Source organism: Gymnoscopelus braueri (genome assembly GCF_963280865.1).
Source record: "Gymnoscopelus braueri genome assembly, chromosome: 1".
Classification (NCBI taxonomy): domain Eukaryota; kingdom Metazoa; phylum Chordata; class Actinopteri; order Myctophiformes; family Myctophidae; genus Gymnoscopelus; species Gymnoscopelus braueri.
This window is the reverse complement of record NC_137603.1, coordinates 18,155,543-18,171,210: the sequence shown is the minus strand read 5'-3', so window position 1 is coordinate 18,171,210 and position 15,668 is coordinate 18,155,543. Positions and strand designations below refer to the sequence as shown.

At 40.2% G+C, this 15,668-nt stretch overlaps 1 protein-coding gene across 1 annotated transcript in view; it reads left to right on the top strand.

Annotated features, from left to right (window-relative positions):
* Positions 1–1,371: 1,371 nt before the first annotated feature.
* The window catches only part of cUnh15orf48 (chromosome Un C15orf48 homolog), a 70,028-nt gene continuing 55,731 nt past the window's right edge, over positions 1,372–15,668 (top strand). The window contains exon 1 of the mRNA XM_080424814.1: positions 1,372–1,414. The gene's annotated coding sequence lies outside the window, so the exon portion shown is untranslated. The remainder of the gene's footprint in view (positions 1,415–15,668) is intronic.

The window sequence follows — 15,668 nt, the reverse complement described above, 5'->3', positions numbered from 1 at the left end:
AGGACATATTTCTCATGGTGGTACCATCAGCACTTCATCTCTCTACTTGATGATGATATACATGTTTGGAAATACATTACAGACCCCCCCTCTTCCAAGACAAAAGGAAAGTAAAATCAAAATAATCTTTAAAAGAAAGAACAGCAAAATACACAAATATAAATAAATACATGAATAAACTAGAAAAGTGCTCTCCTCTGAGCTCAGGTCTCTGCCAGGCCAGGTCTACCTAGGGCCCGCAAAATTAAGAAGGCAGTCATCGTCAATTGGAATGGAATCTGAAGACTGATACATCTTGATCACATGACCCCAGAGAGCCCTTCTCTCACTGCCCAACAGATCCAAATGTAGAAAATGTAGATGACTAGTGGCAATACATATTCTATTTGTATTGAGTTATCAACGTTTACAAATGTAAAATTTTGATTTCAAATGCTCATAAAGTGGATATAACATAATGTGAACAAAACATATCCTGGTAAGGCCAGATGAAGAAAACAAAGGGCCCAGAACCTATAGTCAAAGGGTTGTTCTACCCTACCCAGGGTAGAACAAAACGTGACATTGTTTTATCATATCTTTAATGGATTGTCACAAGTTTTACTTTTAGCCTACTGCAAAAGTCATGAAATGTATCCATGAAGTGACTCACCACATAGGCCAAAAAAAAAACATTCCTAGTTCCAAGTCAATCCTTTGTCATTTTCTACCTGCTGGTTGTTTTTACATGATACTTGGTCTAACAGACCAATGTCCCAACATCCCAAAGCAACCAAGAAGCCAATATTCGGTTCTATTGTAAATCAGTAGCATTTTATATAAGGCCTTATTACAGGCAGAAATTAAATAGCTAAAAGTGATGTAATCCTGGTCCTACTCTTTTGTCAGGGGTAGAACAAAACCTGACCTTGTTTTTTCATAACTTTGACTTGTCCTCTTCATGGATGGTCAGAAGAAGTTATGAAACTTGTGACAATCCATTTCATGAAGGGGACATCTTAACGATATTAAATACCAACGTCACGTTTAGTTCTACCCCGGGTAGGGTATGGGTATCTCAAATAGGCCTATGACTCTTTTTGAGGGTTTGTTCCTGCACTTAGTGCCCTCTTCAGCACCACGGACAGCGAACGAGGGGCAGCAGAGGTGAGAAGGAAAAACAAACAGACGCCCGTTTCCGTTGAAATGGGCGTCGTTACTAAATGATTATTCAATAAAGTCGACCAACCAGCTTTTCAAAATGAAGTTTAGTTGCAGATAACAGCATCAATACATTATAGGCCGTTGTTTAAAGTTAGCTACTAACCTTTTCAGTAGAGCTGCAACTGCAAGAAATCGCCTGGTTGTTGTCGAACCGAAACAAAACGGCCACTCCTTTTAATGATGTGTGGTGGCGTGCGGTCAGTGGCGGAAAGTAAGTACGTTTACTCAAGTACTGTACTTAAGTACAATTTTGAGGTATTTTTACTTTCATGGATTATTTCCGATTTTCTGTACTTTTACTTCTACTCCACTACATCTCAGAGGCAAATATTGTACTTTTACTCGTCCTCTACAATTATTTGAAAACTTGAGTTACTTGCTACTTTGTTTGGATTATTATTACAAAACATACCCACTTCAGCCCTACTTCGGCCATTTGAAAATAGCCGAACTACAATATTTGTATACATTTGAAAACTTGTGAAATGGGACAATTCTGCAAAAACTTTCTACTTTTGGCACTTTAAGTACATTTTGATACCAATACTTTTGTACTTTTTGAATTCCGGACTTTTACTTGTAACACAGGAGTTCTACATTGCAGTATTGATACTTTTACTTAAGTAAAACATTTGAGTACGTTTTTCCACCACTGAATATTGGCTATTTTAATTTCCGTGTCTCCTCGGATGCTGCAGGGATTTTTCGCAGTAGAGGCCGCGAATGTGACTTCACTCCACGTGTCAATGCAATCAACATTATTGGCCAAGAGGACGGGAGAATCTTTGCACTAACTTTTTTTAAACTTGCAAGCACGCACACACACAGACTTTCTACGCCGATTATTACAGTGATCTGGTGGTGGTACAACAGTACAGGTTGGTTAGTTTGTAAATGAGTATATTCTTAAAATGGCCACAAGAGGGCAGTGCGCACTCGTATGCTAGCCATGGATCACACGACGGACCGTCATGGATGAACTTCAACCTGGTGTTTGCAATCTCTCCCCTTTTAGCCCGTACATCTACATAAACGATCAGACTTCAAGTATAAAGTGCTTACCCTATGGCCACTGATGTCACAATTCTGGACGGGCCCTCAGAAGTACCCCTATTTTCCGTATTGTTCAATAAGAAGCATTTTAATCCGATTGGTGATAATGCCAGATAACCGATAAGGTCGCGTAGTTCAAATGTTATGACACTGGCCTAGGGGAACCAGGTAACATAGCAAAAACAAGGGCGAGGCAGTGTAAAAAGTATACATCGTCTTTATTACTGAACAAAAGAAACCCCAATAAACAGACTAGAATTAAACAGATGAGGTGTGGAAGTCAGTAATGTAATGAGTGTATGGTGTAGTGTGGGTACAAGTGTTGTATTAACAAATGTTGGAAGGAGTGCAGGTCAGGGAGGTGCAGAAGACAGGGAAATGCCGAAAGATTGGGGAGCAGGCCTTTTATTCACCTGTTTCCTAGGCTGTGTGTTTTCCACTTCCTGTCGATTTCATTGGATATCATTGGTCATCTGACCAGTTTCATTGGATTTCATTGGATCAAATCGACAGGAAGTGGAAAACACACAGCCTAGGAAACAGGTGAATAGGGCGTGAGCACCCGGGCTCAGGTGCACGCCAATTAGCCTGATGATCTGCATCACTCTGCTCCCCAAGTCCAAGGAACCACATAGAAACAACAATTAGAAAGGCAAAGCAAACACAACTCCATAGCACATAACTTAAAGGGATATTTCACTTTCAAAAAAACTTTTGGTCATTTTATCGTCTACTCAGGCCTTTGTGAACCCCCCAGACAGTTTTTAAGTTGCTTGATTCAGTATTTAGATATTTGATATTCATTTTAACAGACACGCCCCCTTCCTATACAAACCCATTGTAACTTCAAACTTCATTTTAACCATGTTATATTCATCAAAAACACCCGTCCTTGGTTCTGGTGACTCACCCTGCCCTCCTAATGTGTGAGGGGGCCGTGTTTTTCCGGACATTTCTTTCATTTATTTTATATTATTTTTTTATTGTATTTTATTTTTTTCATTAAAAAAAATATATATTAAAAATAATTGAAAATTAATTGAAAAAACACAGCCCCCTCGCGTATTAGGGGGCCGGTATGAGTCACCAGAACCAAGGACGGGTGTTTTTGATGAATCTAACATGGTTACAGTTTGAAGTTACAATGGGTTTGTATAGGAAGGGGGCGTGTCTGATTAAATGAATATCAAATATCTATATACTGAATCGAGCAACTTAAAAACTGTCTGGGGGGTTCAAAACGGCCTGAGTAGACGATAAAATGAGCAAAAGTTTTTTTGAAAGTGAAATATCCCTTTAAGTGAAACTTAAGAAGGTGAAATTGGGCGTGGCATTGGGCGATGTTAAGTCAACCTGGTTTTTACCCCTCAAAGATGTCCGCCGCTACCAAAAGACACTTGTTGACGCCCCCTTCAGGATTTTTGGCACGCTCTATAGCAACTACACAACAAATAACATAATAATATAGGGAACTATCACAGAAAGCATATGGCAAAAACACGGAGAAAATGGCCACCGATTGGATTAAAATGCAATGGTTGTTGTGATAAAAGAAGGTTAATGGAATACAACCACCATTTGAACTACTATCCATAAAAATAACTTCAGGGAAAATGCTGGTAATTGTCCCTAAAGTGTCGACTAAGATTTCTGCTATTTGTTTCAAAAAGCTTATACCCTTGCCAACATGTATGGTGACAAGATTTCTGAGGAATATTCCCTTACAATTTCGGTCCTACTCTTCTGTCAGTGGTAGAACAAAACCTGACGTTGTTATTTTTGTCCTCTTCATGAAATGAATGATCAGACTTTTTTACTTTGACTGTGTTCTGGTATTTCTATATGCAAGATATATTGTACCTTGTGAGGGCGCGCTCCCACCAAGAGTTGGCTGGCCGCTGTTAAACGCAGGTTGTGCGCGGCCACAGTTTTTTGCAGCCAGCGGATTAAAAAAAAACCGGAGTGTCGCGCCTGTCACTCACTTTCAGGACCCTCCCCGTAGCCCGCACTGCCTGCTGCCTTGAGCGCGAACAGTCCTCTTGCATGTTGTTGAAGGCAAGGGGCCGGGGGGGGGGGGCGGGGGTGGCGGGTGGGGAGAGAGCACAAGGGGGCGGGACTGGCGGGCTAAGTTGGTGCAGTGAGTGGCAGTTGGGGCAAACGCAGTCCCCACCAATATTATTTACGATTCTGTGCCTATCGGTACATAACTCGGACGGCGCTTAGTCGACTAGCAGACCATCGGCCGGTCGTCGCGGGCACTCGCGCCTGGAGGCGCTCGGGCACGACTCCTCGGCCTCAAGGTCTGCTGAGTCGGCGCGCCTCCGTCATGGTCCAAAACTATACTTTATCGGCGAAAAAAATAGTCTGCGGTTGTTTGAAAAAGTATTGTCCCAAGCGGGAGTCGAAACCAGACTCCCAGAGGTAGTGGATCGGCAGTCCAATGATTAGCTAGGTGCGCCACTGGGGCCTGTGCTCAAATTCGGGTTGTATTAGAATATGACGTCCTAACTCTTCTATTGTAGAGGAAAGAGCCCCGCCCCCCCCGGCCCCTTGCCTTCAACAACATGCAAGAGGGCTGTTCGCGCCTTGAGCACCATGTTGCTTCCTGAGTCTTGAGACAGTCCGCCTTCCACTCACCCGATTGGACAGAGCGAGAAAATCTGCTCCTGCCTCCAGCAGTTTTATGCTTAGTCGCGGAGAGCAGATAAACGCAAGGTCTGCGCGACTAGCGGAAAAATCTGCTCTTGCGTGAATCAACGCATTTGCATTGACAATGCATTGGCAGATTCTGCAAACAGCGGCCAGCCAACTCTTGGTGGGAGCGCGCCCTGAGTGTATTTTTTGTGTCTAAAGGTCTGTTATTCAAATAGAGATGAGAGAACAGACTGGACATATTAGGACTGTAACGTGAATTGTGATGGTGGGTGCAGGAGGCTAATATTGAAACACCTTGTTGGAGCCCTATACACCCCTTCATACAGACAGACAACATGCTTTATTCACCCTGCCCAAACCTCAAACACCTGTTTAGTGTTTACCAGAATGATACAGAGCTTTGTGCAACGGTCAAGTTATAGCTGTCGTTGCTGTCGGGCAGAAACCTCATATCTCCATTTTCTTTTTGTGTTTTTACCTCGTAAATAAACGCCTTACTTGATGATACTACAGCGTCTCACAAAAGTGCTCAAAACGCGGCAACTTTTGATACTTTAGAATTTTTGATACATTTGAATCCTGAAAAGTAACAGTTTTGGATATGATTGGGGTAATGTTACATCTGCCCATTTTTACCAGCTGGACGTAGCGTGTGGAAGGAACACGTTATTCCAACCAGTTCCCTTCCCCTCCATCAGGCCCTGGCTGGGAATCGAACCCAAGTTACAAGTTACAAGGAAGTTAAATAAACTTTTCTCATATAAACCGAACAAGAAAACACCATTTACCATTGAATAGAATATTAACTCATTCCACACTTTTTTTTTAAAGGAGCATTTCACCCATTTTCAACCTATGTTCATATTATAATTGGTCGTGACTCGTCACTAATGCTCATAAGATGGCACCATTTCTGTCACTCTGTGTCTCAGAGGAGGGCTGTGGACAGTTAACAAACCTGCCTTTTTTGATGCAAGAACAATGGCTTCTATGTCCAGCATGCTAACTTTAAGAGAAAGGCTGTAGTTTCTATGAGCTTGGAATCGATGTCTTTGGTCTTTAAATGAGCAATAGTGAGGACCAATTATATGAAGATATGATTGAAACTGGGTGTATAGTGCTCCTTTAAGAATAAATAATGTGTGGATTATAGTTGCCACGGTCTCAGGTTTGATCCCTGCAACAGTGTTTTATTGTACAATAAGTGTTCTTATGATACTGAACCATCTGATAACTCATTCTACCATTGTGGTTAACACTTAACTCCCCCTCACTAGCCTGTTTCCTGTCTCTATGCATGATGTCTACATGAAAGCAAACAACACAAGGGGTCTAACTATGGGTTGGATAAGTTACTATAGGTGTGCAGCGATGATATTGGTTCACTGTTAAACTAAAACAAAAGAACAGCAACTAAATGACCATTTATGTATATATTTGAACTCAGTGTACCGCTCTAAAAGAGCACTTACAGGTGGCTGCAATTCGGAACTGGCCCCTGTAAAAAAAATTCAAGCCTATCAACAGAAATGCCCCCCCCCCCCTTCATATAGATTACTAACTCATTTATATGATGCTTTTGCATAGTACTATATATTTGTCTGTCACTAAATGTTTCTATGAATTGAATACACAGGACCCCAATGGAAACAAGCCTAGTGCTTTCTTGGGTTCAATCCTTTTAGCATTGTATTTGGATTAAACTGTACTTTCTGTGCTTTTTTTTTTTTGCAAGCTGTTAATAAAGAATTCAATCAAACAAAAAAGTGTTTCCCTGGCAACTGGATTTCTGCATCATAACATAGTGTTTTGTACTTCTTTGATTCATACCACGACCGTAAATATACTGTATACTGTGTTTTGTGATGCCACCACCCAACACCTACACAGTTTCAGTGAGACCACTTCCTTATGTCATTTTATTTCATGAACAGAACAACCTGCTGAATGCTGGTCATCATGACTGGAAACCCTTTTAAATTCTTACAAATACTGGTTCTTCTCATCTTGCTTGATGATTTATGTCACTCCTCTGAAGGTAGGACGTTTATAAAGTCTAACTTCTCACATACTATGTTAAAGATTATACTGTAGGCCAACTACTAGGCCTATATCAGTTGGTCATGCAGAATCTAAGATGGCAGTTATCAACTGAGCTAGCATTCATTGTAGAGAGGATACTTTATGTTTAAGTTACAGGCTTCACTCCAAAAAAACCTGTTATATTTGTTTTGAAACGTATAAAATATATTAATTACAGTAGGCCTTTACGTTTCATAATGGTATATCCTTTAAATATTTCTACCTGTGGATTTTGTATGACGAAAATAATATTTCTGAACGCAAAATCTTTCGTTCGAAGTGCAGTGACTTCATGTGTTGCTCTCGATGTCTATTGGTTAAGAAACAAGTCTGTACTACTACTTCATCATTTTGATCCTAATATTCCAGACCAATGTGTAAAGTGCAATGTGGAGAGGGCTACACTATTTCACTGTTTATGGCAATGTCCAGAGATCATGAAGTTTTGGAAAGAGGTATATTATCCCAGATAATCTCAGAGAATATCCCTATCTGCCCACAGCTGTGCATTCTGGGCGTATTTCCTGGTAATCTCAAAGTTAACAGTAAAAAGAAAGAGTATGATTATATGCTCTCTTCTCCAGGCTAAACATACAATTACACTCTTTTGGAAAAACTCAGATAAGCCAGACATCAGGCAATGGTACAGAGAATTATCAAATTGTCTTGCACTAGAGAAATTGGCTTTTGCCATTAAAGGGAAATCTGCTATCTTTCAAGAAATATGAGAAAGGTTCATACATTTTATGGGAGGCAATCCTTTAGGACCTGTATTAATAGATAGTTCTGTTACTTTGTAATATGTGAAGAAAAATTATGACCATGTCTGTTTTTTTGTTGTTCTTCTAGTTTTTTAGTTTAGTTTTTCTTTTTATAATGTTATTGTGTATGTGTTCTTATGTGAAAAGTTCAAATACAATACAGAAATTTCTTAGTCACTAAAATGTATGTATTTCCTAATGCAGTGTCTCTTGTGAAAACCATTGGAGAAGAACCAGATGTCACTCCAATATGTTCCAATCAATCATTCGATGTCATCTTAAGTATAAGATGTAATATCAACAATGGAGGAGAAGACTGCTACCTGCTGTATCACTATGAGAATGGCAACACGGGCTCTTCTTGTGACTCCAGATTCTCACTGTTGAAACAGAATGAGAGAATGTTTCTACACCTCAACAAACTAACACCAGCAGATAATGGGATCTATACTTGTGAGTGTGCATTCCATCAAGGAACGCATTTTGTCAGACTCAACGTTACTGTGAACAGTAAGTCATTTTAGATTGGTTTTGTATTTTTGTAATGGAGTCATTGTATTCATCAACAGACTTTTTTACTTAGCAAGATAACATGGACTTATTTAATGTGTATCACTGACCACTGTCATCAAATAAGGGTGAACAGTTTGGATGGTCTCATGAAGATTTTTTTAAATCATAAATATTGGTCCTCCGGTGTTATATACAATACTACCCAATGTGCATTGTAGACTACAGCAAATCAGGCCAACAAAGCCATAGCTATAGTGATTACAACTCAACTGTGCACTTGACATGTTCCTTGATTTCAATTGATAACCTGCCTATTAGGATCCTTGCTCTGTACTGTTAACATATAATGAAAGACCAAGGAATCTCTTTATTACCCAAAGTGACACCATGGCTTGATGATAAAGTTTTATCAATGTGTGTCCTTCACAGTGACAGAAGAGCATCCAGAGGACAATGCTTCTCCTACCAATATGTACATGGTTACAGCAGTGATAAGCATCACTGTCATCATCACTGGAGTTTCAGTTGCCTTGGGAATCATGAAAAGAAACATCAACCATCGGTGAGACTATTATATTCCAGAGAGAACATTAGAAAGTGAATTGTGGATTATTAATGTATGCATTCTACAGTATATATGTCCAGTAGGAATAATGCTTTTATTTCAGCTTTTCACAGTGGTGTAAAGTAACTAAGTACATTTACTCAAGTGCTGTACTTAAGTACAATTTTGAGTATTTCCAATTGTCTATACTTTTACTTCTACTCCACTACATCTCAGAGGCAAATATTGTACTTTTACTCCACTACAATTATTTGAAAACTTTGGTTACTAATTACTTTGCAGATATAAAGTATTACATTATGAAACATACATGAATCACTTTAGCCCTATTTTATACCTCGGCTATTTGAAAATAGCAGATCTACAAGCTCAGCGTTGGGAGCTTGTAGATCGGCTATTTTCAAACACTTTAGTACTTTTACTTTTGGTACTTTAAGTACATTTTGATACCAATACTTTTGTACTTTTACTCAAGTACATTTTTAATTCCGGACTTTTACTTGTAACAGAGTATTTCTACATTGCAGTATTGATACTTTTACTTAAAGACGGGGTGCCATGATATTTTTCAACCTTAAAACCTGATCATAAGGTATTATTATTATGTAAGGATTTTTTTCAAAAAAAAAAAAAGTGTACAGTAAGTGTAAAATGTTGTTTTTATGTGGACACGCCTCCAGTTCATTAAGTATACCTGGTTCTCACCTTAGCACCTCCTCCACCACCTTAGCACCACCCACCTGTCCTAGTCCCTCCTCCTCCTCATGCCCACACCTGTTGTGTTATGATAATGAGGGGGAGGGTATGGCATTGTGATGTCACAATGCCCCTGTTTCTCTATTGGCACTTTTGACCCTCAAGGTTTCAGCCTCCAGGAAGAAACTCCAAATAGTCAGAGAAGACATAAAACACCATAAAAACACCACCGGGGGGCTTAATGAAGTTCTATCAACCTCATAGACACATGAAAAACAGAAAAAGTGCAAAACCATGGCACCACCTCTTTAAGTAAAAAATGTGTGTACTTTTTCCACCACTGGCTTTTCAGCTTTACTATAATTTCCAAGCTCATTTACAAATGCCATATTGATGCCCCACTAATTTGCTGTTGAAAAACGCAATTGCTATCATGATGCTGACTGTTTAGTGCTTCCATAGCAGTAGCACACTAACTCTGTTATACTTTGTTTTTTATCAAATAGAAGAACATATGCAGATGTCTCTGTCTCATCCATCACAGCAGCAACTCCTCATTCTCCAGTGAAAAGAGTATGTAGTTTCTATACATTTCAACAACGTAAGCTAGTCTGGGCTATCATGATTTTCATCCACAACTAATTCATTAAACGTTTTAAAAACGCATTTTATTTTTTTCATATAGGACCAAGAAGACCAAGACACATACACTGCTCTCCAGCACCCAGACAGTGATCTGTACCAGACAGTCTCATCACCTCTGTCCAGTCAGAACCATGTGGTTCCTCCATGTCAATAGAACCAGGACGACTGGCTGCTACAAAGAACGGGACATGATGTGTGGAGGAGAGACTGAACATTTGAGGGTCCCCTGGAACAACATATTTTGAGATGGAGGTCCGCGGCCAAATTCATTTTGGGGGTATTATAGCAACATAAGTGTTTCAGAAAACTGTTAGGATTTAGAAGACATTTGTAGAATCGGCCTCAGGTCTCAATGGCTTAAAAGCTATAGAGTACAGAAGTCCTGACGTCACTCGTCCATCCCCTGGTTCGTAAAGTATAATTTCTCTATGGAGAATAACATTGGGTCATCTTAGAATCGTCTCATATAAGAATTGTGGTCCAAAGATAAACAAACTGTCTCGGAGATATTGTCAGGGAGTTGGCTCTGTATCGTTTATGATAGTCAGTCCCTCATATTTGATACAGTCCGTTTCTGGAGAAAATTTAACTAATTCGTCGGAAGTAACATTAGCGTTTTCTCACCGTCAGTTGATGGTTCATATCCATAAGAGTCAGTAATTTGTTTATTTTTGGAACACGTCTATGGGAATTCAGAACAGGGGGGAAAAACCGCGACCCAGGTAGGATGTGTAAATTACGTCAGACTTCGGTGCTCTATTCTATATGTGAGTCATTCCACCGAAACGGTACGAATTGCATATTTTTTTTTTTAAATGACCCAAATGTTTCAATTTTCTGAATACCCCACAACATTAAGGACATATTTAACTTGCAGAAAGAAATATTTTCCCATCTCAGTCATTAAATCCATATTATTATTGGTCATTATTATATGATACGACACTATATTTTCTCAACCCTGTTATGGACACTCTGGAAGCCGTTTGAATATGATTATGAACTGTATTTGTAATTAAACAAACATTTTCCTATTCATAAAATGTTCCTCACACTAATTCAATAATTGGAAATATAAAAAGTACATCAATTCTCCCACTTGCAATTTTTTTTATTCTTTGATGCTTTTTTATCATAAATCTACTTTCTATTGCTCTGAACATTTCTGACAGAGTTCAACAAACATGACATACATTTTCATAGAATATTAAAGAAATAATCACAAAAAATATAGGCGTGAAGGGGTTGAGACTAGGTGGTAAACGGGGTTGAAGAGACAAATACAGCTTAACATAAATAGTTGTTTTTAATCTCAAATTCAATGTAATATTTTCTATAAACATTGTATTTCATTATGCAACCATTTAAGAAGAACAATAGACATCCATTTTAATTTAACTGAATTTTATTAACACTGATGATACTGTACTGGACAGTAAAATTTAAACATGAGACTGAATAGGTCATCAAAATAGAACAACTTGAACCTCTGGTCAAACAAGACTTCCATGGCCTCAGGATAACTTAACTAAATACCAACAAACAAATTAACAACAATATACTATGTAAACATGAGACTGAATAGGTCATCAAAATGCAAGGCCTCAGGATCATGTAACTAAATACCTGTGTTAGTGCAAAACAAACTTTGTGCTTGTTACATGTACATAAACGTTTATTAATTGACGGAACATGTCAAACATTGGGGGGGAGGGTGACAGCAGGGGGAGGGCCGGGGGACGTTGTGATGGGGACATGGCTATCACACTGCTGTCAGGGAATTACCTGAGTGGGTCAAACAGGTAATCAAGAACACAAATAAAGATAACAATGAAAATAATAGAAATAGGTTTCACTTCACAGTTTTCAGTGCTTGCATAAATGGTGTGTGTGTCTTTGTTCTGTCAAAAATACTGACAAAATGTGTGTGTGTGTGTGTGTGTGTGTGTGTGTGTGTGTGTGTGTGTGTGTGTGTGTGTGTGTGTGTGTGTGTGTGTGTGTGTGTGTGTGCGTAAGTGTGCGTGTGCGTGTGCGTGTGTGTGTGTGTGTGTGTGTGTGTGTGTGTGTGTGCGCGTGTGTGAGGTGCCTCATGTTTTGAGGCATTCATCGTGACAGTCTGTCCCACACCTCTTTCAATATCTCTACGTGGCACTTTGTCACAGGCTGTGGGGGTGGAATGAGTTCAAGGACATCGTCAAACAGGTACCAGAGGATACCATCCCGAGTTGGCCAGAAGAATCGGTTTATCCCAACACGATGCATACATTTTACTTGGACATGACTTTCTTCTGTGCCAAGGATGATGCCTGGATAGTACAGGCCTTCATCATAGCGGAGCATGCACCACTTCCCAATGACCTCTGGACTTCCCCATTGGATTTCCTTTTCTGGCTGTGGGTTCTCTTCACTGGCTGGCTCTGGCTGTGCGTTCTCTTCATTGGCTGGCTCTGGCTGTGCGTTCTCTTCATTGGCTGGCTCTGGCTGTGCGTTCTATTCATTGGCTGGCTCTGGCTGTGCGTTCTCTTCATTGGCTGGCTCTGGCTGTGCGTTCTCTTCATTGGCTGGCTGTGGCACAGGCACATTAGTTACCCTCTGGCCGAAACTGAAACTCTGGGTCTTGAAGCAGTTGCAGTTAAACTGCTTCTGTGTTGTGCAAAAGCAGCTGACATCTCGATGTATCAGTTCTCCTGGAGCCAGAGTAATCACCTGGTGGATTCTCATTGTTCCCGGCACTGCTGGTATTTGCTTTGGCATTGTCTCCATTGCATTCTCAACATCCTCACCCTTCACAAAGAACAGTTTCACTGTTGTGCCACGGTCAAGGCCTTATACAGCTCTTCTGCATCCAGGATACCACGGCCCTTCGACACCATCATGTCAGCTGATCGTTTTAAGGCTCCCCCGACACCATCTGGTGCTCCTTTGCCGTGACTAGCTTCGAAAAAATTCCAAGAGCCAGCCATGAATCCTCTTCTGTACAATTCTGTGCTGAAAAGGAAGAAGTTGCCCCGTTGTTTGTACTGAGTACAGGGGCCATCACTTAAAAAGTGCAGCACAGACCCTTGTGGATGTGTGGTCTGAAGATAATCCAGCACTGGATTGAGGTGTTACAATATTGCTGGAGGGCTTTTATGTCTGCAGGGGGAGACGGTGCTGAAGCACACAGGCTCTGGTTTTCCACCCACGTACGACACCCCAGTATGTAGAGTGGCCCGCTGGTGTGAAGCCCCAAAGTGCACTGCTTGAATCTGGGAGCTATATTTGCAGCTGTAATTTTCGGAAAAATCTATATGTATTACGGCTTCGTCCACTGACATGTTCTTCTTCAGCTCACGGCAGAAGCCATACTGCTGCTTGATGTTGAAGTGATGTTGTTTGAACCGCTGGAGGTAGGTGTGGAACAACTCAGTAAGGTTCTCCTGTGTGTCTTCCACAGATTTCTTGATGGTGACCTTTTACAGTTGACCTCTTTTCTTCCTCTTTCTTTTTATCCATCTCCTTATCTTCTGTGACCCACTGAGTGAAAGATACTTTTGCTGTACTGTCATATGTCCTGGAGATTGGGACACACTTGTCCTTGCGGTCCACACACTCGCCATACATGCAGTTCTTGTTGGAGGAGTTGCAGCACACATTCTCTACCAGGTTTTCAAGATTGGCCGTCTCGATAAGTTTCAGCTGGTTGAGCTTCTCAGCTACAAAGCCTAGATTCTCATGCAACTTGCACACACATGCACATGTCTCGTTCAGAGATTGTGGGATTGACGACCCAAAAAGGTCGAAGAATACAAAATAGAGAATACGAGATCCTGTTATGGTGGTTCTCCGATAAAAATCTTCTGTGCAGATTTTTCAGTGTATCAGCCAGGAATCTTTTCTGCTTTTTTATTTTGTTTCTTGTCAGTGTTTGTTTGGTCCCTGTGGTGATCCTGCTAACGTCATCTCTTAAATAAAACGTCTTAACTTTTTGTTTGAAGACGTCAGCGTCTTCCTTTCATAATTTACTCTCAAAGTTGTGTTTCCAACGCTTGGGAGAAAAGCCCAGGGATTCCTCAGCCATTCTCTGCAACCTATATTTTTTGTCAATTTTGCCTCCCCTTGACAGTTTTGCAATGAGTTGTCTGTCGTGTATTAGGAGGGCAGGGTGAGTCACCAGAACCAAGGACGGGTGTTTTTGATGAATCTAACATGTTAAAAATGGAGTTTGAAGTTATAATGGGTTTGTATAGGAAGGGGATTAAATTAATATCAAATATCTAAATACTGAATCAAGCAACTTAAAAACGGTCTGGGGGGCTCACAAAAGCCTGTGTAGACGATAAAATGACCCAATGTTTTTTTTAAAGTGAAATATCCCTTTAACTACTCTTTGCTCTAACCTTGAAGGTGTGTTCTGCTCCTGGGCATCTTCTGGACTTTGTGGATGAGGAACATCTTCTGGACTTAGTGGAGGAGTGGTTAGGTTCTTCAGTGCTTCTCTCCTCTCCTTGCTTCTTTTGTAGGCATCTCTCCAGGATTTACGCTGGTGCCGCTGTTCTCTTGGACTTAAGTCATTGATTGCTTTTTTTCCCCCAGCCTCTACATTGTTTTTCCATCTTTGTCCTTCTCTCTGCAGGTATTGCTCTCTCCTTGCAGGATCAGCATTTAGGCGGGCACGGTACTGCCTCTGCCTTTCTGCCGCTGTTGTTGGTGGTGCCATCTTGGACTCATAGATGTCTGTAGATAATTACATTGATATAATTAAATCAAATATACTTTCAGAGCTATTCTATAGGCAGAAACTTTTAGAAGAATAGAAAACCTTTCCAATGATGTGATTCTAATAAGCTATTACTGTATGACTGTAAAAAAAAAATAACAGCAAACCCAGCTTTAGCATAGACATTATGAAGTATATAATATGCATGTAGTATAAGAATGTTGATGTAATATAAGAATTCATTTAAATAATATTCAACTTCACAACTAAAGTGTTAAAAAACACAACCCCGTCACAATCAGAGGATGACACTCCCATGGGGCTCCTATACCATGGAGCTCGCTGAGGGAGAACGTTGTTTGACACTCTGGGGGTAAGATAGTGTTGGTATGTGTTTTGATGTAGCACCATGACTGTAATAATGTGTCTGTGATTTGATGACACCCTTTCCAATCGGCTTGTTTTAACATGCTGGAGCTGTCAATGGGGCCTCATTCAGCGCCACCCATAGCAGATGCTTACTTTAGAGATTAATTGGCTAATATTACTTTTTCTTTTACTTTAATGGTTTGTAGCACCTTTAAATACTTACTTTAAAAGAGCAGGTAGAACGAATAAAGATGTGGCAGACCTGGCAGTGCACATGGTTTCACCTTGTGACTCTGATGTCATATCAAACTGTAAAACAGGAAGTAAACATGTTTAACTCTGGTGTACCACTTGTGCTGAATGATGATGTAAAATACTGCTTGAGAATTGGTTGATTTGTTATTGAAGGAACAAAATAATGAAATAA